The sequence below is a fragment of the Fistularia commersonii genome, chromosome 22, assembly GCF_037954325.1.
Source record: "Fistularia commersonii isolate RoL2024-O1a breed Wild chromosome 22, RoL_Fcom_v1.0, whole genome shotgun sequence".
NCBI classification, from domain to species: Eukaryota; Metazoa; Chordata; class Actinopteri; order Syngnathiformes; family Fistulariidae; genus Fistularia; species Fistularia commersonii.
The window spans coordinates 10,196,985-10,221,889 of record NC_141305.1 but is presented as its reverse complement, the minus strand read 5'-3'; the positions used below and the strand labels follow the sequence as shown (position 1 = coordinate 10,221,889).

The 24,905-nt window shown below is 38.4% G+C and overlaps 1 protein-coding gene across 11 annotated transcripts in view; it reads right to left on the bottom strand.

The window, feature by feature from the left end:
• arvcfb (ARVCF delta catenin family member b) overlaps positions 1 to 24,362 on the bottom strand; it is a 234,626-nt gene extending 210,264 nt beyond the window's left edge. For 5 of the 11 annotated variants that reach the window (XM_086169845.1, XM_086169843.1, XM_086169844.1 and 2 more), the window contains exon 1: positions 24,203 to 24,361. The gene's annotated coding sequence lies outside the window, so the exon portion shown is untranslated. Of the gene's footprint in view, positions 1 to 24,202 lie in introns of all 11 variants that reach the window. The other 6 variants (XM_086169839.1, XM_086169840.1, XM_086169841.1 and 3 more) reach the window with 3 other exon arrangements.
• Between the last annotated feature and the right edge of the window lie 543 nt (positions 24,363 to 24,905).

Below are 24,905 nucleotides of genomic sequence, written 5' to 3'. Positions count from 1 at the left end.
AAAGATGAATTATATATATGAACTCAAATCTGTTGAGATTTCCGTGATTTCACAGAACCAATGGACTGATAATTCAAATGATTTGCTGAGGAGAGTCGGTCAGGCTGGGATCTGCTACATATGACAGCTCACCACGGTCACGGGAGAGAAGTGGCACTTCCAAACGAATGCAAATCAAATTAAGCCTAAATCAGAATTGCATGCTTGCATTCTAATGTTTTGGATCTAAATACTGAGCTCCATCCCTGTAAAATTGCATTTCAGTGCTGAAAGAACATCTCCCCCCACAGAGAGATATTTCTTTCCCTGACCATTTTCCCAGTTGTTTTCATTTGAAAGAAATTATGTGCTCAAAGTAAAACCATTTTGTTCAAAGGGCTACTGCCAATCCCCTTTTTGTTCCAATAGCCTGAAGAACACCTCCACTATGGAGTGCAACAAATGCAAAACTGACATTTCTCTGCATTGTCTTCATTTTAACCAATATATGACACTTGCTATCATCATCTTTTTTTTTCCCTAAGAATAAAAGAAATCAGTGCTGATTGGAAAGCCTTGAAGTTTTCTTATCAACTCACAGGATAGCTAAGTCATTTCAGTTATATCCATTTACCCATGAAGCCTCAGACTTCATCACTGTCTTCCTGCAGCCTCGTGTATATTCAGCGTTATGAAGCAGGAGGAAGGTCGACTTGCGTATATAGATCCTATTCAATACAAGCCCAGCAGATGTCATTTACAGCACATTGGTATAATACAGCAGAATTATCAATAAAATGGTCGACTTACTAAAAAGCTACATAACAAGATTATTTGTCTCTGCTGCGACTAAAATTATTCATGTTTGCAAGCTGTCTATGTTCTTTTCTTCGCAAGGAATGCACAGCAGGTTTACAAACATGTTTTTCTTCTTTGCCGCTCTGTCTGCAAGACCAGTAAGATTGAACAAAAACGATCTAATTGAAGCTGGAATTGAAGTTGGGCTCTATGGAGTCAAACAGAGATGCAGGGTGATTCTCCGAGGGCTTTGGACTTTATGAAAGCAGTTTCAGTTAATTAAATTGCTCATTAAATAGGGTTTAAATGCAGTGAAACAAAAAGGTAATCTTACTGCTGTCATTATTACAATGTTTCATTGTAATTATTATTAATACATGCAGATACCAAGTTGATCTCTATCAATCAGCCAAATTCTTTTCTCATGTGTTCATTTGTGAAGTCTAATGGACTTTCTAAAAAAATATATATTTCTCATCTTATTTGGAATATCCAGATGTTTAACTTAAAAATAGAATTGTACATTCCCTGGTTCAGTAACTAGTCTTTCAGAATTTTTGTACCACACACATTTGTTTGTGCAAAATTATTTGATTTCATTTCATATTGTTTGTCGAGAATTTATCTGATTATTTGATATTTACATATATTAAATACCAATTGATGGGGTGAAGAGATGGTCTGTTCAAAAGCAAAAGTTTGGTAGGATTTTTAATTTTGGTAACTATCTATCAAAATGCAAACCTTGCTGTTTTTTTACTGGCTTTTAAAAGACGGTTGAAAGAAAATAAATCACTGGCATTTTTAGACTCTAGACCTGTGTAAAACAGCAACATCATGAACAGCAGAACAACATGAATCTATCATCTGCGAGAAATTAGCTCATATACTTTGTATTATGTGTTTGTCTAATTTCACTTCCTTTGTGTATTTTTCATATTCTTTACTTTATAATTAACATTCATCAGTCCTTGGTCTACAATCAATTTTGCATCATCCCAATAATGATACAAATAATCGAAAGAACAAATGAGAGCAAAAATTTGAACATCGAATACTTAACAAGGCCTTACAAAACATCTTTAAAAAGCAAAAAAAGGAAATACTAATTGTAAATAAAGATTTTGATTTAATTTGACAGCAGAGGAAGCCTGTTCCACTTAACCCTAGAACACTAACATCGGGTGATTATCACCCACACAATTCTTGTCATGTGATTTTCATTGTGTTGCCATTGTGTTTTATGGGTCCTTGGGTAGCTTCAGGCTGCTCACTGATGTTATTAATTGTATGTTTGTTTCCCTCCTCCCATCGGCCCATCTATAAATTCATGAAAACTGTATTTTATCCAGGATATTAAATTGGGTAAAATATACCCAACATTAGTGATGGTGGTACTTGTTTTTATATTAGTGTTCTAGGGTTAACAATCATGCATGTTACATTAAAATTAAACAGGTGTTAACTGAGTAAGGATTCAGTGTCTGCATTTGACTTCCCGCCGCTCTGATTGCCTGCCCTATCTTATAAACACTGTGTCTCAGGTGCTTAAAATTAGCCCCTCTTCATTTATGTATCCAACATATTATAGCATAGCCTGTGTCTCCTGGTGTTGTGTATATATATCCAACCCCTTAAAATCTGTCGCTGTGCATTATGAGTCCGGCCATTACAAACCTTGAAATTGGGCAAATCTTGTTCCTTTTTGTCCCAAACAGGAGGAACCCAACATCTCATTTTTACATCAGCGTCAAATTGATGTTACCTTTTTTGAGCTGATAGTAATATTTGGTAGTAAAACAAATTCTGATTGCATTTAGGTTGAAATATGTCATATCCAGGCTAATTTCAGCAAATTGTTATGTAATAATCAATTTCATATCAGAAATAGATGAAAGTCAATGTGTCATATGGGCATTTCTTGGATTATAATTCCTCAGCATGGGTTTTAATTCCTCAGCTGTCATCTGTATATAAAGCAAGTGACTGGTTGTCAACTAAAATAAGCCACTTGGTAACAGAGCTATGCTGCTGTGCTAGTGAACATCACATTGACAGTTCCTGTGGAAAGTAGAATGAATAGTCACTATAGGTAATCAAGTTTATATGTAATAGCCAGTGGTCAGAAACAATATTATTAAGGGGAGCTCTTGTGCACGTGCAGGTACCTCTCCTGTGAATGTGCACAGCCCCTCGGATACTAGAATGGTGCCTCTAGTACTTCATGATGACTGATTATACCTCCCACCACACAAAATGTCTGTAATATGTTGAAACATAAAAACATAATCGTTACAGACTTCGATGAGTTTTCGTCCACATGGGAATATTATTACAAATGGCTGCTCTGTATGAATCTTAACCCCTTTCCTCCAGTAGCAGTTTCCTGTAGCTTCTTGTATTAATTTACCTGTTCGAATTAAACGGACTACAAATTGAATCCTTTAGTTCTCCAAGCATACAGTGAATATTAGTAGAGTAGCCTCACCATATACCCTCACCAAAGTGATGACGAAGGTAAAACAGGGTAAAAGGCCACAAAGAAGCTTTTAATTAATCCCTTTCTAACAGCAGATATTTGTGGTAAGTGGTAATAGTGAGAGGGATTTTCTTTGCACTTACCGTAACAATGGTCAGTATGGTTTCAGAGAGCAGTCATGTTTGAAGGACAAGGCGCAAAATGTTTGCGGTGTCTTTGATTTACCAACTCCAAATATGAAGTCAAGGAGGATGAATAAAAGCCTTACACCCACATTCACTGTTAAACACGTCTTGGGTTCTGGCCTCGGTTACTCCAGAACATCCACCTCCCTCTTCAATTTTCTGTCTTGTCTTTTGTTGTTGTTTTGCGTTGCAAAACATTGTAAATTATGAGCAAGTTTAATAAAGCAGATGCAAATATATGTTCTCAATTCTAAGAGGAGGAATTTAAAGGCAGGAATTACATAAAAAGCTCCACAGTCTCCCTCACCTGCTGAAAAAGGTCTGTGGATTTTCCTACAACTAAAAAGTGGAGGACTTAGCGCTCATCTGTATACTATCAGCTATATGTCTAGATGTGGCAACTGAAGCCTTTAATTACAAAATCCTAATGTAAGTCAGCAGGAATCCCCATGAGACTGTCATCATGTCCAATCCACCTTGAAAGAGGGAGCATCTCACAGTGTATCTCAACTGAATGAATGCACGTAGCTGCTGTGATACGAAAACACGTTCCTTTTCCGATCTAGAATTTATTTTCAAGATTTTTAAGGACATTTATAGTGACAATCCATCATATCCAACAGACATTTTTCTATTCTTGTCCTTGTTCTCACGAGGGCTGCAGCACTGCGGCAATTTGCACAGGGGGGCTTACTGAGCGGTTGGGAAGCTAAAGCTGGAAATCCAAAAATCCAAATCCTCAATCAGTACAAAATCATTCACAATGACATCAATAAAATGATATTGATGACAGAACAATACAGCATATATTTATCAAATGTTGTTTAAACTCTTCCTGATTACTAAGCAAGTCGCTAAAAGTCAGAAAATTGCAAATACTTTGGCAAAAAAGAAAAATTACATGGTGGCAACTAAAATAAAATAAATAAATAATTTGACATGAATAACAAGAAAGCTCACATATGTTCTAAGCTCTTTTTGATTTTGATCTTCATGTTTGCGTTATTTTTTTTATTTTTGAATATTTGACCCTTTCTTGTCTGTCAGATACATACAAGAAGAAGTAGTTTAGCAAAGATCAATGTCAAACAGAATAAATGGTTGTCTTAAAGAACAATACTGTTGACCACAAACTAAGTTGACATAACCTCGCCTGAAGGAGCTCTGATATGCGCGTTAAATAGTCACCATTTTTGGTTTCCACATATGTTCCATGATTAAAATATTGAACAAGTATGTTCCAATTTTTTTAGCCGTTAAAGGACAAAAAAAGGAAATATCAGAATTTTACGCCTGGCACTCAAACAAGACACATGAGCGCCTCTCTAGCACTATGGATCTGAGAAAAGCTCAGCTTTTTATCTTCCTTGAACAAATCAACCCTGATAAGCTCAACAGCTGTGTCTAAAGAGGTCTGTATGGTGGTTGGCATGTACAGGACCCCCATAGCACTGGCAGACAGACTCACTCGCATTGGAAAGCATACTGGATCAAACGCACGAGCAGAAACTACAGGCAGAGGGGCATGTGGGAATTCTTTCAGGAGGCCGCAAAGACTCATTTAATCTCTCTATACCTCCCTGTTCTCAGCAGCTGTTGGAGACGGAGGGGTTTAAGACGCCATGGGCTGAGACCCATAAGAGCAGATTAGGATGGAACGAGAAGGGGGAGGAGAAGAGGGGGAGGACGACAGGCGAGATTTTCCATCGCAAATATGGTACATGGCGAAGGCCTGGCGGTTATCGCTCTGGAGCCATGTCAATCAATCCTGCTGAGGAGATGGTCCCTGGGTGAAAGCACATCATGGGTGTGCAATATGGGCCATCTCCTGTTCCCTGACAACTGCCTGCCTCTCAGCATCTTTTAGCCTCCATTAATAGGAATATTTTAGAGGTTTGCTTTGCTTTGCTCAGTATGCAAAATAAGCACTCAGAATATTCATATCCTGTCCTCAGCAGCTGGATGCAGATTGGAAACCCAGCGGGAGCAGTTACAAAGGCAAGCGACGTGCAAGAAAATGGCATGGCATTTGGAATTGGTGTCATTCTGCACACAAATATTTGCTTTGCTTCAGGTCAAGCAATTGATTTGCAGTGCTGTAATATACATTTCTAAATCCCTCTAGTGCAAACAGTGTTGCTTATTTGGGGGCAGTGTAATGTATAGACAGAGAGCGGCAGGACACAACAGATTAACAGACACTGCAATAGTGAGGCAGGAGATTATTTGAGGCCAATTCAAGCCGTGACCATTCTTGCCTGAAGCAGTATACAGGCAGTGTAAAGGATTACTTTTAGAAAACATGTTTAAACAGATGAACACGTTGTAATTTTTTTTAGAATTAACACTAACTGTAAAACTCTTGTCCAGAGGCCTGTAATCTTTGCAGGGCAATAAAGCGCAGACAAACAGACAAATCAGAACAATAGAAAATCAACTTTGTAGGAGTTTTATAGCATGGATGTGAAATTCAACTTAAGATTCAAGGATAAACAATGTGGATAAAAATCTAAACTTGACTTTAATATCAGTACTTTGCATAGGTTTGAATGGGTCACAAAAGAAGACCTTAGGTGAGATCACCGCATTGAAGAGAGGATCTGAGGGCATGAACAAAAAGTTTGACAAAGCTTGATTCATTATATCTCATTTCAATAGCTTGTTTCCAACCTTTAACATCCAAGTGTCATCAAACTCTAAATCTCCCCTGAAAATCAGGGATCAAACCTCAAAACAAAAAAACACCCATCTTAAACGATTTTATTTTTATTAATAATTCAACAGCAAACTTTCCAACCGATTGAAGGACATACGCAAACCTTGTAAAGATAACATAAGCTAGATCATCAAATATTATCAATGTCACAAATAGCCAAATCACTTTACCACATTAAATCCCAAGTTCTGTCAATATCAGACCTTGCAGCCAAAGAGTTGTCGTTTTTGTTTTGTTTGCTGACAAAATGTGTAATCAACACTGTAAAGTTGCCTTGGCTGATGCACTGGCATTATTCATTCACTTATAGATCGGTGAAATCACCAGATAATTGCTAATCGCTAATTTTGTTCGTCTTCAGACTTCTCAGTTACTTGCAGTACATTCCTTTGTATGATAAATTAGATGAGTGGTATAACTCGGACTGAGGCAATAATAATAATTATTATTATTCCATACTTACCGAGTCACTCGTCTATGCTGAGACGCTAAGAGATTAAAAAAGGTTGGTTTTTGGGAAAGCAACATGGAGATTTATGTGGAAATTTTTATAGCCATTACATATAGCTATTATTTGATTCATCAAAACTGTTACAATATCATCAGTGAGTAAGTGAGAGAAATAATCATGTGTATCTGTTGATCTGCTTGGGGATATTTTTAAACAGATAGTGGTGGTTGTCAGTGCCTGTGAACATCCTCTTAAAGCAAACATTGCGCATTTGTCAGTCTTAAAACACGCAAACACATAGTGAGAAAATCACATTAAAGCCAATGAATAAATGCGAAAGGCGATTTTCCTCAATGCGCAGTATAATCTTTACAGGTTATGAAAGCCCTCTTATCAAACAATCCACAGCACATGATGTGACAGAGCTGAACCAATTTTGCTTCTATTTTATCCGCTGGTTAAACCCAGACATGGAAACGCTGGCACACAGTGTGATACGCAAAATGAAAAGATGGATGGAGAGAATAGAACTGCTGATATAAATTTACACATATTCACAGCATACATGCAGCTCATGGTCTGAAGAAGGCTGGCATGTTGCTTGTAAACACACATTTACAAATAAATCAACAAACAATCCTGCAATGAATCCCATTACATCATTCACTGTAAGAAATGCGTTGCACTAACTGGAACCCTGAGGGAGGTGGATTCGGTCTCCGCCATGCCATGCCAGCTACAATGAGGGATCAATTACTATTCTCTTCAATCAGCACCTGCACTCATCACCCCTTGCCTTCTGATTGAGAGTCTGCCTCTATTCCATCCCTTGCTCATCGCAATGTGCATGCATAGTGCCATCATCTATTGGAAGGGCTTAGGTGACGAAAGGAGGATGGGTTGGTGCAGGTTGCTGTAGCAGTGACATTATGTATTGATATAAATGTATAGAGAATAAGTCAATAGTGTGGAATCAATTGTGTTAACATCTGGAAAGAAATTTTACCATTTACTATCGCCATTTTAATCCCTCTTTTACTACCATCTCTTGGGCATTAGATATACAATTCTATTGGATTTGCCATTTTTCTAATGTTTCACAAATCAATATTTTTTACAGCGTTGTATCACTATAGGCATCTGAAAGGCTTGTAGTGACAAAGTCATGTGAAATTATTGCCTGAAAATATACCCCCCGTGTCAGCCCCATCATGTTTCAGCCTAATAGTTTTGATTTTGTGGTTGGTGATTTATTGTTTTCATTCCTCACTTTCCCAGGCACAGCTTTATGCTGGCTTGAAAGGGTCACAACAGCTCCCCCCTCAGTGCTGCATTTACAGGATATTTCGAGCAGCAATAGAACTGAATTTAAGACACATCACAGTGATGAAATGAGAAAAAGGATGCTTCTGCAATATTACAAAATTGGTTCTCATCAAGGCATTTTAGGTCAATTTAAAAGAAAAAAAAAGATGAATTGCATCTTGTCAAAAATGAACATTTTCAACATTTATCAAATTCTTTGCTAGATACAATATTCTAGGTATTATATTTGTCCTTAGAAATATGGAAAAAGGGTGGCGGCACGAATGGGCAGGTGGTCAGTCACCCACAGACGGCATAAGCACCTTCCTTATATTGGCATTAAATGAGAGATTTTAATTGAGGCTTTATTCAAATTGGTGGTCCCTAAGCAAATCTCCAAAACATATCTAGATTGGATGGTAACCAGCCTTTAACCAACCAGTTATTTTTTGTAAACTCAATTTTACTGCCAGGCAAAGCATATTAGTGCTTTTCTGTAGAGGATACACTGACCCTTAAAAGGAACAGGAGAGGAAAAAAAGAGAATAGGGGTTGGTACTTACTGTGCACTTAGAGAAAAAAAAAAACACCTCTTTTAAGGGAACATAATTTATACAATGTACAAAAGACAGCATTATGTCAGGAATATTACAAGATTCATGAGCTATAGTTTATGTGAAATAAAATGAATAAAACATGTGAATATGTGGTGGGTTTTGGCCACATCAGCTCATTATTTTACAGTCAGAAGAGTAATGTTGAGGTCAAACTAAATGTTGTCATTTAGAGTGATCCCAGTTAAAACAGTAGGACAAACATTACTCAACTCGCTTTTAAGATTGAAGGGGAACTGAGAATCTGTCTATCACTGGCCTTTTTTTTACTGTCTCAAAAACTCGGATCCCGTAACACAGAAAAAAATTGTTTCAGCACAATGTAAAAGTGAGCTTTTCTATTTATTACTGTGTATGAGATGTTGTCATTACATGGCAAAATCTAAACTAACAACAAGAGAGCAGTCAAGAACAGAAATGTACTCAGGAACAGTATTAAATGACAAAACATAAAGATTCAAGGAAACAGCCCATACATGACAATACCTTAGTGCTGTGTTAAAGGTAGGTTACTTTTTGTGTGGATTGTGGCACAATTCAATACAAAGTAAAGTGCCATGACATAACCTTTTGTTTCCACACTTAAATATAAAAATACACATATACACATGGGCTTGCACATGCATACTCACACTCACACACACAAATACACAAAATCATTGAATCAATCCTTGCTCCATGGGTATCTTTCTGAGTCCCTATGGACTTCCAATAGCTGAGGCCTCCTGATGGCTCACTCAGGAATGACTCAGAATCTATGTTTCCTGCATCCATATTTCATGCCACAGTGGTATCTATGGGCTCCCGTGATGCTCTATGACAGAGCGAATAGGACAACATCAATGCGTGCTTGCTAAGAAGCAGAGGTAATTCGAGCCTGACATCTAAAGATGAAGCCGGGCTCACACAGCAGGAAGTAAGTCAGGGCTTTCAGAAATTATTGCTTGTAATAGGGAAATTACAAGAATAAGAAGATTAGCATACTTTACGCAAATAAGGTGATATGATAGCCACTACTGTGGCAACAACAAGAGACAAGAGAACTTTACCTGTAAAAGTAGGCCTCAAAAAAGCGTAGTAAAGCTTTTATTTTTCCACAGGATTGTTGGCAATTCAATTTAGGCTGATTGTGTGGAATGTAATGCCGACTAGGCTTGATTTGTCCTATAGGCTTATGATGCTTACTGTATCATTTACTGTGTATGCAGAGCATGCGCATTTGTCCGTGTGTCCATTTCCAAGGATGAAGGAGCCTTATATGAATTGCAATAGCAGCCTATATGTTACAATCTCTGCAGCAGCCACATCGGATTTCATCACAGTGTTTGGAGGGTCAAAGAAACCATGGTACCCCGAGCTCTGTATCTAAGAGATCTCTTCTTCAAATATAGACTACGAGAGAAAATATTCTTTATTAATGAGCCAGCATCCAAAAGCTACTTGAGAGGGGTTCCCAATTAAGCTGTCACGAGCTTACATTTAGTCACTTCCAGTGACCAAAAGTTCTTTTCATGGGGTGTTATATAGTCACTCTCGGCACTCTAGTTATTTCTCTCCTTGTCCTGAAAGAATTTTCTGTTGTAGGAGGCAGGAAAGGCAGCTTGCATCCACCATAGTTCTGTCCCAGCTGGGCAAAGCTCCTGGCTTTCAACCGCCATAGAGGACCACTGCAGCGCGAGTCCTGCACATCAAAAACCCTCCCACATAGAAAGCCTGCATTGATGAATACTCTGGCATCTCCTCCACATTCATTTTCTGACAGTGGCCCTTTATATTTGCTGCCAACACTTAACTAGGGGAGAAAAACATTTTCCTGTCTTTATTTGACAGCCTCTTCACATGGCCATCCCGCTTGACCTCCACATAAATTAACTGTCACACTGATGCTTTGACAGAGCGACAAATATGCCAATCAACACTAAGAACATATATTCTCTAACTGCATGACAGTCCAAGATTAATCATCCACACAGAGGAGAGGTGACATTCATAATCTTATTTTAGATGGGATGAAAATGTATTCAAAGCCTGCATATTTGTGAAGCCAGCACCCTACATCATGACTTAAAGATCACTGTTAGCACATCTGCAATGTAACACATTTTTTTGAATACTAGTAATGTAAAAAGTGAAATATACAGTACTGTTTGAAAATATGAAAAGCATGTAATGACAAGGTTTACTAGCAAAGCATGTCTTATCTCACATTTTTTCCTCCTGATGTATCATGTTAAACATAGTATATCTTGGTTTTTGCCATTATATTCTAAGGGGATATATCATAAATGGGTCACCACTGGTACAAAGCATAAGAAACTTGTCCGTCTCCTGCAGAGCTTGGACTGCTGCTCACACCCAACTGCAAGAATCTGTTGAAGCTGAGACTTGAATCACACTCATAACATTTAAAAACGGCTCACATCTGCAGAATGATTAATGGTTAGATGTTAATTTTTGTTTTGTTTTGTTTTGACATATTGCAGTCATCATTAAAGAAAACAAATTTAGCATATATCAATAATATCACAACTGTCAGTAAAAATGCTTTTTCTTTTTTTTTTTTTTTTTGCTTTTCCAAATAAAATATGTATTCTGTTGTGTTCTAGCATTGTGCATTCTTAATGCACCCTGGAGGCCAGTTTCCTTTTTTGTCTGTGTGTTGTCGTGTGACAATAAATCCTCTTTTATCTTCAGGTTACTGCCCTCCATCTGCAATCATCCTGTAATGTCAAACGGTTACCGTGTCACCATAACTATCATCATCTTCTTTGGGTGTCCTAACTTCTCTATTGCAAATATTGTTCTCGCATGTGTGAAAGTAAATGTAATGAATAAAATAATAATATTTGTTTTTCTAAATTCCGCAGTGAGTTGTCAGATTGTACGAGTTGTACGAAAAAAGAAGCCACACGGTGGAATAAATACCTGAAGGAACCAAAAGCCAATTCATGGGTTTCCCCGGTGCGTTGGACTGCAGGAAGTCTATTTTCTCCACAACGAAAGTGTAAGCCTAATATGGTATTACAGGCTGTAACATTTCAGAGTGACAATTCCCCATCAGATATTTGAGGTTGTCAGTGCAGGTGAAAAAGATGACCGTTTTACAGGACATTCCAGGGCCAGATGAGATTTGTAATCCCTCAAGTTTTTCCTTCTCTCCCCTTCGTTGGATCTGCTCCCAAAACACCTCTAATAGTTTCTAGAAATTTCTTGGTGAACTATCTCTGCTTTTATCTTTGAATGTAAAGGAGCTTCTCTCATTCAGCAACTCTCTTTTCCAACATAAAGAGGACATTTCATTGCTTTCTATCACAATTCCACAGCCACTGAGTGGTAGGTGCTGTCATCAGAATGAGTTCACACTCAGTTGTAAACTGCCAAGGACCTGCTGGAGGTAACTGCCAAGAGGGTCTCCATTTTTTAGTTTGACAGCCTCCTACTATTGGTGTCCATCCGTGAGTTCTCAGGCTGTCCCATGACAGACATACTGCCTGTCAGACCGACCTCCAGGCCAACCAGATCTACCTCACGACCAGCTGACTGCTCAGCTTGTCCCACAGGTCCAAGACATACAGCTGGAGATTTGGTGATACTCCTCAAAGATGATTATCGATTTTTGCTCAACAGTGTTTCTGACCTGCTTAAATGACCAATTGTGTTTTTTATAACAACCATTCCTGAATTAGCATGTACGACGGTGTAATAATAGTAATAAGACGGTGCTCTGGCAATTATCAGACAAACTGTGCTCATCCTGATAAATTTCTTCATTATTGTCTGCATGTGAGTTTTAGTCCCAAAGTAGGAGTATGGAGTTTGACCACAGTCCAGGACGCAACCCTGGGACTTTAAGAAGTGAATCATTAAAAAAGAAGTCCAGCATTGTCTTGGTTTTAGACTCTAAACCAGTGGTCCCCAAACTACGACCCGGGGGCCGGATACGGCCCGCCTCCACATTTTGCCCAGCCCCTGAACAATAGCAGAGATGATTTTTTTTTCCATTCTGGCCACGTTATCGTGACTTGTACATGCATAAAACGTAAGGTTCTATTCCACCCTTCTGCAGTCTGTGCCTTATCTTGTCTTTTTTGCTGTGAAAAACTTGAAAAGGGTTATTTGGTCATTATTTATTTCATAAATAGTGTTATTTATTTCAACTTTTTCTTGCGAGGGCCGGGCAAAATGTGGAGGCTTAGTTTGGGGACCACTGCTGTAGACAATATTTACTGCTCAAAAGTAACAAATTAGAAGACCATTTACAAACTAAGATTTTGAAGTTTCGTCATAACCGTCTTTCAAAAATAACTGATTGGTGTAAATTACATATTTGGATTTCTGAACTGACATATCACAGTTTTTCTCTTTACCTGTTTTAATGTTCATTTTTAGTTTCAATATTGGAAATAGCGTGAATTTTGCAGACATTTGAAAGAAATAGTCCTACAAAAAGGTTTTCGTACTTTCGTACTACAAGATTAAAAAGTCATCTTATCAGTAATTATTTGAAGAAAAAAAAGCATATTTAATTGGTTAGACAACGTGACAAAGTGAAATATGACTACTGCAACTTGAGGAGGAGACACGATGTGATACCCATGGTAATCCAATGTTTCCTTTATAACGTCCTACATATTTTCTATTTTTTATTCTACTCAGGGAAGACGTAGAGGATTTCTATTATTTGTGTATTGTGTATCCAGCATGTGGTATTTCACAGACAGACAAATGATGTGAAATATCAATATTTTGAATATCAATTTTGAATCTGATGTTATTCTCAACATCCTGCCGCATCTTAAAGACATCTCTAGCCTTACATAATGCAAAGGACATTTAAAATGTCTGAACATGTGAAGTTATCTGATTTTTTTTCTGTATTGCACTATACATGCAGCTCCAGTCTGTGGGTTGGACTGATGTATGTTGCAGTGTTTATTCTGCTTTGGACAGCTCCAGTGATTACAATTAAGCAGCTCTTATCCCTGGACATAATCAAGGCAGGCCAGAATGTAGAAGGCTGGGTTAATCCTCCTGTGGCGCAGAGACCTAAGTCTGGGAAAGGAGGATGGAGGGCTGGGGGTTTGTGGGGGGAATAGCAGAATGTGGACTGACAGACATATGAGCAGAAAGCCACAGCACTGGTTAATCTATGTCTCAAGTGGCAGAGAACAGATGAACAAACTGTAGTATATTTAGAGAGGGTCAGGTGTGTGTGCTTTTTACAGAGGGCAGATAAAGGCGTGCAACAATTTTTGGCCACTGGGGGAGGGGGAGGGAGCTTTTACAAATATTTGGGTGAGGTATTAAATCAGCCCACCGCCAATGACAGAGGGAGGATGGAGGAAAGGGGAGTAGATTATCACTGACACATCACTGTACAAAAAGCTACCAAAAATCCCACCAATGTTCCAAAGAAAAGGTAAGGAGAAAAAAAATTCTTCCACAAGCCTTGTCAGACATGACAGCGTGCCTTGACAGACAGCTGCTCACGCGAAACAAGGGGTTTAGGTCAAAATACAGCATCAGACTGAGAAAGAAAATAGAACCTCCTGGATGGGACTGTAACAGTAGCGTACGAAAAGATATTTCTTAATGAACATTGTTATTTTGTGACATAAAGTAAATTTACGTTATTGAGTGAACTAAAGTACAAGTCTGATCTTCTTCACTCGATTATTTCCATTTGATGCCAGTTCATGTAGTCACTCCGATATTGTTTGGAGGGTGTACTTTCCATTCCACTAAATGTATTTAATGGCTTTCAACTTCTCCAGGATAAAATTTATTTGACAGTCTAATATTTAATGTTTTTTAAAGCCTTTATATTGAAATACTACAAGGAAATTGGTTGGCCTCATCTCCCTTCACATCACTAAACTACAAGATGAAATTGCTCTTGCATGATGTTGTAAGTAAGAAAAAACATTTAAATAAAGGAAATTATGATGACAAAGTGAAAATCTGAACAATTAGTAGTTTCAATACATTTGGTTAATTATACTTATTTACTTTCATTACTTTACTTCCACGAGAGACATTTTTTGTTTTAGGACTTTACACTCGTGCATGTACTCCTACTTTAAAAAAAGCCGTAATTAATTAATTTACTTTTTAAAAAGTACTTTCTCCACCACAGCTGGTATCAGACTGCTACTTATTAACCTCGAAATATTTCAGGTATGAGAAATGATATCAGGAAGGAAAACAAAACAAAAAAACTTTTAAGCGACAATTTCTAGTTCTGGTCATGCTGTGCAGATCCTGCCCAGACAAAGACATGAGTTATAGCTATCGCAGGATGGACGTTGTAGAACAGGTGCCAAAACAACAGGGCTGAGCCACAGCGCGGTGGTTGAGAGTCAGGGTTGAGAAGCCCGGGAGTTCAGGGGTGCATGTTAATCACTTTAGAAGCAGGAGGCAGAGCTCTGCAGGTGTTAGTCTTACAAAGGCGCATTCACTCGTGCTCTGAAGTGATTTTCCCTGGACACTACTATCAGACCAAGACACACATCTTATCCAATCATATACAACAACGGACCACTTTTATATATATCTGTATGCATATATCATTTAAGATAAGATAAGATAAGATAGACATAATTATTTAAAACTCAATTTCAACAGCAGTATTACAGGGTAGAACTGTGTGCAAAAAGTACAAAGATAGAAGAAAATGCAAATAGAGCATATAGATACAAATGAATGAGACCATGTACCATATATATCAATAGAAAAGAACATTTTAAAAATAGAAAAGAAACAAAAGAAAAAAAATGCCTTGTGCAGATAATAGTTAGAGAAAGAAGAGGTACACAGCAGGAAATGTGGGTAGTAAAAATTAAATTATAATAAGTAAGGTGTTTTGGATGCCATATAAATACAAACATTGCTCGTGGAGATGGAGGTAGTGCTAAATAATGATGGATGTAGTAGGGTATGGAAAAATGGATGGCAGTACAGTACATAATTATACTTGTGAGGAAGACATCCGTCTGCGAAATACAATTTGTATGACTCATTTAATTCAGCATACAGGGACCGTCCTTGTTTACACTAAACATTGGAAGGTGCAAAGCATATAACTTCTGTTTTAATTGAACCAACAAAAACACAGTATTTTTTCTTCAACAACAATCAACAATTAATCAACAATCCCCAAACACTTTCAGTAATGCAATGCTGCACTGACCATGAAACTATAATGAGGTAGGTATTAGATGCTTAATACAGCATTGGCTTACACTATATAGCAATACAAGTAGTAATTCATGATGTACTTGATTCCAATAACTAATTAAATCTTTATTGTTGCTGCTGAAACTGCAGACTTAAGGGATAATAGAAGGAATTTCTTTCTTCTATAATGCTAATGGGAATATTTTACTTTATTGCAACAATACATTGTCGTTATTGTTGTTGTTATTGTTGATGATGATGTAATTAAGGTTGTTATTGTTGTTATCATTATGATCATTATCAGATGAGAAGAAATTGGTTCAAGCAGGTTGGAATGGTTGGAGAAACGAGAAGAGAGATCAAGATGGCGGCGGATACACAACGCGAAGCTCAGCGTCTCTTCAGACTTTGCAAAATTTGCAGAGTTATTTCTACTCTGTTCGGGTCTGTTCGCTCAAAGCAGCCTCTCTCCAACATCCAAACCCCGACAAGAGCTTTTGGACATCAGGTTACAAACATCTGACAGTTTTATCAGCAACCTTCATCTCATCCCTGAGTTGAGAAGATCTCCCGGCAACTTCGAAGGCTACCAAGCCAAGCGGAAGCACTCGCAGGCGGCGCAGAGACCGTAAACAAAGGCGGGTTAAGCGTGGAGGACTGAGAGCCAAGCTACAGCGAACACCACACCGGTTCACCCTTCCCAGCATTTTCCTTGCTAATGTGCGGCCTTTGGACAGCAAAATGGATGAGTTACAACTTTGGATTACCAACCACAAAGGAATCATGGACTGTAACATCCTGGTATTCACTGACACATGGCTAAATGACAGAATACCCAACGCTGCAAGCAAACTAGTTCGGCACCACACTCTTCAAGTGGATAGAACAGCAGACGACTCCGGCAAGACAAGGGGCGGAGGTTTGTGTATTTCTGTCAACAAGGCTTGGTGCACAAATACTGTCACTGTTGGTAGACACTGCTCAGCTAACCTAGGGTTCTCATGGTTACTTGTAGAACATTTTATCTGCCGAGAAAGTTAACTTCCACAATAATAACATCATTCCGCCGCATGCTGATGCTAAGCTTGCTGAGGCCAAGCTTCACACAGCCATCAGCAAACAACAAACCGCACAACCAGAGGCTGCATTTATTGCAGCAGGCAACTTCAATCACTCCAACCTAAGGATAGTACTTTCTAAATTCCACCAATATGTCTCTTGCTACACCAGAGGGGACATAACCCTTGACCGTGTCTACACCAACATCCCTGGAGCCTACAAAGCGATACCCCTCTCCCACCTGGGCCAGTCTGATCACCTCTCTTTGTATCTCACCCCCAAGAACCAGTACTCACCATTCATCAACCATGTAAAACCAACTGTGAAGACCATTAAGGTATGGTCAGTGGGGGTAGATTCTGTACTCCAGGACAGTTTTGAAGACATAGCCTGCAGTATGTTTGCCTCTCAGGCTATCTGTGGCTCTCGCATAGTCATTAACTCTCACACCCAAACAGTAGTGGAAAATATCCACCTTTACTTGCACTAGCTGTAAAAAATAAAAAAATGAATAGAAAATTGCATCTATTCTGTAAATACTGCATTTATCTGTAAATACAGCAAATTCTGTACATTTGCACTTCTGCTTTTTGCACTTCTGACTAGATGCTAACTGCATTTCGTTACTCTGTATCCTTACTTGTGTAATGTAAATAAGGGAAATCTAATCTAATTCAAAAAAGTGTCAGAGGTACTATGCGATAAAAGTATATCAGACAGAATTTGTTGTGGTGACCACCGAAGGGAAAAGTCAAAAGTAAGAGAAGATTATTATCATTACCAAATTTGCATTTCTTTAATGCAGCCTAAGGGGGGCACAGGCCAATATCTCCCTTAGCCAGCCTAAGGAGGCCTGGTTCAGTGTCTCTCTGAGCCTGTCCCAAGTCCAAATAAATGCAGAGGGTTGAGTTAGGAAGGGCATCCGGCATAAAACTTGTACCAAAAACCAAACATGCAAATCAAACCTAAGAATCTGATACTTGAACGGTCGAGGCCTGGGTTCGCAATGACCGCCATTAGTGCCTATAACCTAAAGAGTACCAGTAGAAATTGGGCTACTGTCGGTCGAGGGAGAGGAGGAACGCGTGTTCAGAAGCAGAGAGAGGAGGGAAAGGCAAAAGTCTGGGACTGAGAGTATGGACTTTGAATATTGGGATGATGACAGGAAAAAGTAGAGAGTTGGTTGATGTGATGCAGAGAAGGAAGGTGGATATACTGTGTGTCCAGGAGACCAGGTGGAAAGGTAGTAAGGCTAGAAGCTTAGGAGCAGGTTTCAAGATCTACTATCATGTTACTGACAGGAAGGGAAATGGAGTAAGAGTTATCTTGAAGAGTTTGTGAGGAATGTTCTGCAGGTGAAAAGAATGTCAGATAGACTGAAACTGCAAATTGAGGGTGTGATGTTCAATGTTGTTAGTGGCTAAGCCCTGCAGGTAGGATGTGAGTTGGAGGAGAAGGTGACGTTCTGGAATAAGTTAGATGAAGTGATGCAGAAAATCCCCAGAGATGAGAGAGTGGAAAATGGTGCAGACTTCACTGGGCATGTTGGTGCAGGCAATAGAGGGGATGAAGAAGTGATGGGCAGATTCGGTATACAGGATAGGAACGCAGAGGGACACGTGGTGGTAGACTTTACAAAAAGGATGGAAATGGCTGAAGTGCATAGTTTTTTCCAGTAAAGACAGAAACGTAGGGTAACGTATAAGAGTGGAGGTAGGAGCACGCAGATAGACCACCGGTACATCTTGTATAGACGGGGTAACCTGAAAGAGATCAGTGACTTCAAAATAGTGAGAGGTGAGAGTGTAGCCAGACAGCATAGGATGGTGGTTTGTTGGATGACTCTGGTGACAAGGAAGATCAAGAGCACAAAAGCAGAGCAGAGGGCAAAGTAGTGGAAGCTGAAAAGACAAGAGTGTTGTATTGTTTTCAGGGAGGAGTTGAGAATGGGTCTGGGTGGTCAAGGAGAGCTTCCAGAATACTGTACAGCAACAGCAATGTGATCAGGGAGACAGGTAGGTGAGTACCTGGCGTATCATCTGGAAGGAAAGTACACAAGGAGACTTGGTGGTGGAATGAGGAGACATCTTTTTCAAAGAGGAAATCTATCTCACAGTTGTTATTTGTTGAAATGCTGTTAAACTGCAGGGCACTTCTGATCACCAGACAATCAGTTGCTGCTGCTGAACTTCATGTTATCAGTCACAACCCTTTTTTCCATGAGAAAGACAAGATGTTGTTTTGAATGGGTCACTGGCACCTTTGCTCGCCACCTACTTAAGCAGAAGTTGGTTAGCTCTAGCTCACGCTTCCAATTCTTGTAGTATGTATTTTTGGTCCCATTCATTATATACGGAGGTTTAACACAAAAATTCAACACCTCCAATTGGCAAGTGTCACTAATAGTTTTCCCACACCTATGAGCATAGATCTAAACTTTAGATCATCTATCAAAAAATAAATCTTTAGTTTTTACATATTTATAACAAAACCGTCAAGTAAGGGGTTTAAAGCATTAAGGTAAGCAGTACTGTCTAGATATACTGCATCCTTTATAAAGTTTGTCTGCTAGAGTCTATTGACATGTATTGCAGCTGCTATTGCAGTGTACTACAAAATGAATTAACATGTAGAGAATACCGTTTACCACTCTCCATTTTAAAGTGCCACACTGGTTGATGAATATATGAATGATATATGAATGCAATTTATTGGCATTTTCTAGCTCTTTAAACAGAAAATTATGAAAAGTTTTTACTGAATATAAAAACAAGGTTATTCCTATCAGATATTTTGTTTTTTCTATGTTTCGCATTCTTGTCAAAATCTTCTTGAAGTGGCAACTGGACTCAAATTTCTTCAGTTGAAGACGTATCACCCCACATCCGAGAGACTTTTTCAGTTCAGTTCAGAAGAAATTCAAATCCACAAGAAGATTTTGACAAGAATTCACCATGACCTGGATCACTGAGAACCTCCACACACAAGATATGTTTTGCATATTTTGAAGAAATGCTTCATGGTGGCATGAGAACATAGTTCAAATCAGCAGCACCACTCTCGTTCCTCTTCCAGGCGCCTGTGCACCCTTGAGGTTGATGCACACAGGAAAACACGGAAGACAATACACAGTCCAATATAACAGACGCCTTAGGGAATATGAAATGTTGAATACAGTGAAAGCATGATTTTCAAACCAGGAAATTAAATCCACATGGGTTGTCAGTTCATGCGAACTAAGGAAACAGAAAGGATGTGACAGTAACCAGCTTCAACATTCATATCCTAATTGCTGCTTTAGGGTGAAGAGTTGGAAATTCTTCATCTTATTCAGGCATTATCATCTTTGTTAAATTAGTGCGTTAAAGCATGAAGAGTTTGAGACTGAATCTGACCTCAGCTCTTGTCAGGTCACTTAGAAAATTTACATTTTAACCTTTAAGATGTTGAGCTGGGGACATAGGGACAATATCCATATATAAAATATCTATTTCAGAATAGAAGCTCTAGCCTCCTATCCTTTATTAACTGCAGTTACTTTGGTAACTGTGGTATTTTAAAAAACTGTGATTTATTCCCATTAGGAAAAAATGGTGAAGCTTGTCAGTTATGATGAAAATAATAAGCACATTGGACATGAAATGCTGTTTATTTTACATAGTCGATGGTCTGAAAATCAAGTTACAAATTTTCGAACCCGAAGTGTGCTATGCCTTGAGTCGCAAAGAGCTCAGAAGGAAATTATTTTTTTCCATGCAGGCAGAGAAACCTCTTAAGAGATCTCTGCAAATTTTACTGGTGGAAAACATCTCACGCCCACATGCCTGGAGGGTATATAGTCCGATTATCCTCCAAACACCTACAATGTAAATAGCAGTTTTAACTAACTAACTAACTAAATCAATAAATAAGTAAATATGGATTGTGATGATACTGACCTCAACAGCATGTCTTAGCAAATGAAGTTTGTATTGATAAAAATTTCAACACAAAATCAGCAAGAAATAAGTAAATCTAAATTCTAAATTCTTGGATTGTTTTCTTTAAAATGCCACATCACCGAGGCTGCCTAAATAACACTTGTAGATAACCTGCATCTAAACAGAAGTGGAATCATATGATTTTTGAGAGAGAGTTATGTTGCATACATAATTCGTGATTTTTTTGTACCAACAGGGAGATACATATAAACATATATATATATATATATATATATATATATATATATATACATATAGTGCTGTCAAAATGCTGCTTGATATTGTGATGTTGTGGTTTTTTTTCCAATAAAACCCAACTCTAATGCACATGCATTTTCAAGGTCACTTGCTTAACGGGCTTGTTGGCATCAACAACCTTTGCAGCGCAGATTCAGTGGGTGTTTGCAGGTTTTTATGCCATCTAATCATAGTTTTGCTTGCTCTGTACCACTGTGTACTATAGGTACACAATGAGATATAAGAATCTTCAGGTGTTACTCTTCAGGTGTTACTGAAATAGCGTTTATGAAAGTCAAGTGACAAGGTGCTGAGAGGCTATAAAAAATTTCAAGTGAGATTAAAATAGGAACTATTTCTGTGTATCTGTTATTGGAGCCATAGAAGGATGCAACAAATCCTTATAGTTGTTTTTTGTGCCAAACATTTGATTCATGGAATATTAATTTTCAGATTAAATAGCATTGCTGTCATTTAAAGTGGCAAGAGATCAGAAATCACTGAAACCAAAGACTAATTACTTATTTTGAGCTTTAATATACAGGGATCGTTGACGATGGCAAAAGTAACATAAACCAACCCTTGATCAACAGAATTCATGAATAAGATCTGTCTGAGGCTAGAGGTTCCACCAAGTTGCATGAATTAATTGTCAGTTACTGGGCAGGAGGTAAGCAGGTTCAAATTATGTTTGTGTTTCTCCACAAAATGATCACTGACTCTATAGATGCAAAAGCATGCCGCATGATTGCCTTCCACAGGGATTTTCAGATGTGAAAACAATTTTCCTTATGTTAAAACAATTAGCACATTTTTGACGACCAATCAAACAATTCTGCCATTTGCCTTATTCCAGTAATACATCATATTAACTGTTTCTTTAGGTGAATTTTCAAGCATCACTTCACAATGCTGGACATAATGGACACTATGTTTTAAGAGCAGTTGGAAAAAATGTAGATTTCTGTGTTCATTTTCCAATTTGCCATTGCCAGTGGGATGAGGTTCTCTGGAGGAAACAAAATATAGAATGCAGTGTAAGCATGCAGAGTGCATTGGACTGTGAGACAACGCCTCCACCCTGGGTAGTTTCTGCATAAAAACTGATGCATACACTAACGCAAGCACAAATCCCGGGGAGTTTGAAGCCATCTTCTCCAGAGAGTATCAGAGCTTGTGTTAGATGACATGATTTGACAGATAAAAGACGAGACTCCAACTTGTCGTTCATGATAGTGAGTTCACTTGAGTCCAGATGATGAATGAATTTTTCATACAAATTGGCAGATTATACATTACAATGTGTATCATGGTCGTGAGTGTGAGGCTACAAAATATTTGAGTGCACATTGGTCATTGACACGTATGAAACAGGGTTACAAATGAAATGATAAAAGTCAAATCTGTTTTAAAATTTGATCTAAAATCAAATCATGCAATAGAAAATAAAATACAATACCAAAAACATGCCAGATATTGATTTTTTTTTCTTCTCTTTGGTCTTCCTCTAGACCTCCTGCCTGGCAGCTCCAATTCCAGCATCCGTCTACCAATATATTCACTATCCCTCCTCTGTACATGACCGAACCATCTCAGTCTGGCGTCTCTGACCTTCTCTCTAAAACATCTAACATATGCTGTTCCTTTGATGGACTCATTCCTGATACTTGGAGAACCTTAGCATCTTCATCTCTGCAGATAAACCAACATATAGAGACTAATGATCTTAATCTTGCTTGTGTCAGTTCAGAATAATAAATTCTTTACCTTTACAAAAACACTATATCTTTTTTTGGGTTCATCAAAGCAACTGGCTACCCGTGCAACACAAGCAAACACCAATTTGGCAAATACATTTTGTACTTTGCAGCTTGAAAAACACGTCTCAAATATTTCAAACAAAAGATTCTATACTGTGTTTTTGTTGAGGGCTACATTAAAAAAAGAGGAAACATGAAAAATCATAAATTAGACTGTAATGGAGATGGATGCTGAAAAACTTGCTTCATACTCGTAGCAAATAACTTGACAAATGTGTGTACTCTTAAACAAAATGCAGTTATCAGAGTTAGGGAATAACTTTGATACATAATCATCTTTAACTACAGTCATTCATAGCTAGGCTTTGATTCATCATACGCGTGCTGCATTTGAGCGATAAAGCAATATACACTATAATACAATGAAGACTAATATTTTAAATAACTTTTTTGTTTTTATCCTGACATAGATAATTGTCTAATTAAAAAAAGCTAGGACTTTTTTTTTTTAGAAAAGATCACTAAACAATGAAGATAAAATGGTCAGATCAGAATCAATGTAAGCATTTCCATACATTCCATTTTTTGTTTCTTTGTTGAGCAATATTTTTATTTGTTTATTTGTTTTCAACATGAGATCATCCATCCCTAGTGTGTGATCTGTGTCTGTTGCTGGAATATGATGTGACCTCACCCAAGATGAAATCAGAAGGTTCTTGCAACAGGGCTTGGCTTTGTGCTCTCTTAATAAACTAAGGTTCAAGGACAAATAAGCGAAGGAAATAAAAGTTACATGCATTAATTTCGCACAACAACGTTCTGTGAACATTGAAGGCGTGGGAGAGCTGACTGGCCAATCAGAGACTCGAGGGAAGTTCGTATAAGGAAAGCAAAAATCTTGGCTTGGGTTGCTAAGACATTATCACAAATACTATCACACACGACGTCGGTCCAGTATACAGACAGCCCTTCTCCAAATATGGTAATTAGAAGAAAAATCGGAAGGTTCTCCATGGTAACTCGCTCATAAACAGGAGGGGCAAAACAATGGAATAGTAGGGATGAGATGATTGGCAGCTCCCTGCCTTTCGCTGCATCCATTAACCAAATTGCCTTTCAAAGCCATACCAATATATCACGATTTAGCGTCATATCTAATGCAATAAAAACGCGGTAACACAACACGCATATTCTAAGTACTCCCAGATTGAAGTCACAAACAGAAATAAAATACGGCTTTTTCAGCAAAGGTCTGAAACGCTTGAACAAGCCAGGACCTCGTGTGAGACTCACCGTCCAAGCACCTGCTCATACAAACAGGGACGTTTTTCTTCTCCGGCCTCAAAAATGTTTACACCTTTACTATGATCATACTGTCAAATCCTGCCCTCCCCGAGTTGTAATGGCACAGGTTCAAACTTGCCGACACAAAGATAATCACATGGATTTGAGCTGGGAATTACCTCAGTTTCTCCCGCTTGTCCGGTTCATCTGCGGAGGGACGCGTTCCGGTGTGGTTTGCAGTAATCCTACCTGCAAAACCGTAGTCTGCATGCAACTTGGCTGCTGCGGGGATACTACTACTAAAACCTCAATAATTTCAAATTGTAGTGGTCTGGGAGCTGCGTGCACCTCCTCTCAAGCATAGCACATACGGAAAAATACCCCGAAGTATCCGGCCTGATTTCAAAGTTGTGCGTTGGTGATAAACGGCTAATTATGGCTTGTTTTGCAGTGTCGAGGGCTACGAAAAGCAAGGCAGCCTTTATCCCGCTCATCCGCCACAGAGCTGGATGCTGTCGGTCACAGCCGGTGTCTCCGCCCATCAACACTCACGCAGAACGGTGTGATGGATTACTTTACAAAATCGTCGGTACATTTACACATGAAATAACTCGCTCTTGATGCTTTTTATTTTTATCCCAGATTATTGTAGATTATTTTGGGGGAATAACAAAAAAACAAACATAGAAGAACGAATCTACAATACGTGTTAAGCACTGTGATCATTTTGATTTCATTTTATTTTATTTTATTTTTTTATTTTATTTATACATGAAATAAATCGGTTGGACTTTGCTTTTGTCAAGTTCGAAATAATAGAAAAGAAAGCTTTCTGGAATATTTTCAAAGTAAAAGGTTTAAGCATTACGCGTGTTCATTGTG